The sequence below is a fragment of the Micromys minutus genome (genome assembly GCF_963924665.1).
Source record: "Micromys minutus genome assembly, chromosome: 18".
In the NCBI taxonomy this organism is placed as follows: Eukaryota; Metazoa; Chordata; class Mammalia; order Rodentia; family Muridae; genus Micromys; species Micromys minutus.
This window is the reverse complement of record NC_137953.1, coordinates 32,874,491-32,878,197: the sequence shown is the minus strand read 5'-3', so window position 1 is coordinate 32,878,197 and position 3,707 is coordinate 32,874,491. Positions and strand designations below refer to the sequence as shown.

Below are 3,707 nucleotides of genomic sequence, written 5' to 3'. Positions count from 1 at the left end.
AGGCTAACTACCATCTGTAACTCTATTTCCAAGGGGAATCTACCACCCTCTTCTGGCCTCTACAGGCACTGCATGTGTGTGGTATAAAGGCATACAGGTGGGGAAAATATTCATACATGCAAATCCCCCACCCAATAAAATAGGTCAGGATTGGTGGTACACACTTTTAATCTCAGCAGAAGACAGAAAAGCAGGTGGATCTGTGACACTAGCCTGGTCTACAACTCTATCTTGGGAGAAATCCCATGCTAGGAATGATAGCACAGTCTTAGTGAGATACTAAGATCACATCCAAGTTCACCAATACCTTTCACCACCACCACCACCACCACCACAGAGTATTGTAGCTTCCTGCTCTCTTTCTGGGGCAGGCTGGCAGAAAGAAGGCCTGAGGGCTCCTGGTCCACACCACTGCCTTCCGATATGAGGATGGGTTTTGCACAGCATGTGAACGCCCCTATCTGCCAAGGCATCGATTAGCATCACACGCCATTGATGCCAATCTGAGTTGAATTTTCCTGTAGTACCACTTACTTAGCCTTCTGCCTGTTTTCAGAGTAAGGCTCCAGGGAATGCTATTTTCTGGCCAGAGAGGGTGCTTCCCCAGAGTTCTGCACATCTGAGTAGCTCAGTGAAGCTGGAGAAGCTGATACTTAACATCCAGGAGGCACCAGGTCCGAAAGGAGTGACACCGGTGAGACATTAAAGCTCACTTACTAAGGAACCAAAGCTGGCTTCAGTGGCGTATACATATAACCCTAGCACTCAGGCAACAGAAGCAAAGCAGTTAAGTTCAACTCAGGCTATATAGTAGGACCCTGTCTCAATATCTCACTCTGGGGAAAAAAAAAAAAAGTAAGGAATCAAAGCTCGAGAGACAGAGTTCTAACAGCATTTGAATTCCTGATATTCACTGGCTTCTCTGATATTTCCATTGTTGTGGCCCAGTTAATTCCTTTTATTTTGTATCGATTGACATTTAATAGGTATCACCTGTGGCTAGTGACCACAACAGGAAACTGTAAATAGGTTTAGAGCGATCTCTCCTACCAGTAGGGGGTATAGCTCAGTGGTAGAGCATTTGACTGCAGATCAAGAGGTCCCCGGTTCAAATCCGGGTGCCCCCTTACTTGTCCGTAGGTGTAACTTACTCTTTTGAGTATGCATTGAGTAATAAAAAAAATAATGATGTGGGAAAAGAAGAACATTTCTCAAGTTCTTTCTTAAGAACATTTCTTAAGTTCTTTCTTAAGAGCCGAAGAAACAGAAGCTATATGTAGGTGTCCACCAGAGGGAGCAAGAGAGGAGGCTGAAATTGGAAAAACAAAAGTGTTTGCTTGCAAGTGCAGCTACACAGATGACCTGGGCTGGGCTGCACCTCCCTTGCGCAGGGCACAGCCTCATTGCCTTTTTATCCTTTTCTTTCCCACACAGCTGACAAAAATCATCAGCCAAAATAGTTTCTACACACTTAGCTTAAGCTCAAAGATCTTGGCCTTGGGGTTTGGTAAGAGAGCACAATTGAGCTGAAGGACAAGAAATCCAATTTAGGTTTACTGTGGTGTTTATTCATAATAGCAGAAATACAGAAGCATCCTGGGACGCAACAATAATGGGCAAGCAAAACGTAGTGTACAAGTATGAGAAAATGTTAATTCAAGTGTTTTTAAAAAAGAAGGCGACATTGAGCGCCATAGAGTCAGCGCCGGGGCAAGCGAGAGCCGGACGGGCACTGGGCGACTGTGCCTCGCGGAGGAAAATCAACTGAACGTGGGCAAAGGAGATCCTAAGAAGCCGAGAGGCAAAATGTCCTCATATGCATTCTCTGTGCAAACCTGCCGGGAGGAGCACAAGAAGAAGCACCCGGATGCTTCTGTCAGCTTCTCAGAGTTCTCCAAGAAGTGCTCAGAGAGGTGGAAGACCATGTCTGCTAAAGAAAAGGGGAAATTTGAAGATATGGCAAAGGCTGACAAGGCTCGTATGAAAGAGAAATGAAAACCTACATCCCCCCAAAAGGGGAGACCAAAAAGAAGTTCAAGGACCCCAATGCACCCAAGAGGCCTCCTTCGGCCTTCTTCTTGTTCTGTTCTGAGTACCGCCCAAAAATCAAAGGTGAGCATCCTGGCTTATCCATTGGTGATGTCGCAAAGAAACCAGGAGAGATGTGGAACAACACTGCCGTGGATGACCAGCAGCCCTGTGAGAAGAAGGCCGCCAGGCTGAAGGAGAAGTAGGAGAAGGATGTTGCTGCCTACAGAGCTAAAGGAAAACCTGATGCAGCGAAAAAGGGGGTGGTCAAGGCTGAAAAGAGCAAGAAAAAGAAGGAAGAGGAAGATGATGAGGAGGATGAGGAAGAGGAGGAAGAAGAGGAAGATGAAGATGATGATGATGAATAAGTTGGTTCTAGCGCAGTTTTTTTCCTTGTCTATAAAGCATTTAACCCCCCTGTACACAACTCACTCGTTTTAAAGAAAAAATTTGAAATGTAAGGCTGTGTAAGATTTGTTTTTAAACTGTACAGTGTCTTTTTCTGTATAGTTAACACACTACCGAATGTGTCTTTAGATAGCCCTGTCCTGGTGGTATTTTCAATAGCCACTAACCTTGCCTCATACAGTCTGGGGGTTGTAAATTGGCATGGAAATTTTCTTGTTGGTGCACAGCACAAATTAGTTATATATGGGGACAGTAGTTTGTTTTTTTTTTTCTTTCTGTTTTTCTTTCTGTTTTTTTTTTTCTTTTGGTTTTATTTTGGGTTTTTTTTTTTTTTTTCATCTTCAGTTGTCTCTGATGCAGAGATAATTGTTGTTCTGTTAACTGAATACCACTCTGTAATTGCAAACAAAAATTGCGGCTGTTTTGTTGACATTCTGAATGCTTCTAAGTAAATACAATATTTTTTATTAAAATAAATAAATAAATAAAAAAGAAGGCACCGAGGGTGGTGGTTTGAATGAGAATAGCCCCCATAGGCTCAAATATTTGAATGCTTGATTCCCAGTTTGGTGGGGTTGTTTGGGAAGGATTAGAAGGTGTGATGGTTTTGTTGAAAGAGGTGTATCACTGGGGGTGGGGTTCAGGGTGGAGAGGAGGCTTCAAGGTTTCAAAAGCTCACGCCAGACCCAGTTTCTGCAAGTTCAGAGTTCTAGGCCATCCTAGTGAGTCCTAGGACATCCAGAGCTACAAAGTGAACCCCCTTCTCCCTCCCTCCCTCCCTCTCTCTCTCACACACGCACACACACACACACACACACACACACATGCTCCAGCATCATGCCTGCCTGCCTGCTGCCATGTTTCCCACCATAATGATCAGGGACTCTAACTCTCTAAAACTGTAAGCACGCCAGTAAGCAACACTCTTTGATGGCCTCTGCATCAGCTCCTGTTTCTAAGTTCCTGCCCTGTTTGAGTTCCTTCCCTGCCACTATTCTATTGATGATGACCTGATAGGTGGAAGTGTGAATGAAATAAACCCTTTCCTCCTCAAATTGCTTTTTATCACAGCGTTCCATCACAGCAATAGAAACCCAATGAAGACACATGGTAGTACACACCTTTAGTTCTTCCACTCAGGAGCAGAGGCAGGTAGATTTCTGTGAGTTCAAAGCCAGCCTGATCAACATGGGGGGTTCTAGGCCAGCCAGGGCTACATAGGGAAACCTTGTTCAAAACAACAACATAAGAAAGGCTATTTAAAAACATGC

The 3,707-nt window shown here is 44.3% G+C and overlaps 1 pseudogene across 1 annotated transcript; it reads left to right on the top strand.

The window, feature by feature from the left end:
- The first annotated feature begins 1,779 nt into the window (after positions 1 to 1,779).
- On the top strand, positions 1,780 to 2,396 carry LOC308432783 (high mobility group protein B1-like; annotated as a pseudogene). Its single transcript has one exon. The product of its transcript is annotated as a high mobility group protein B1-like (transcript).
- Positions 2,397 to 3,707: the final 1,311 nt, after the last annotated feature.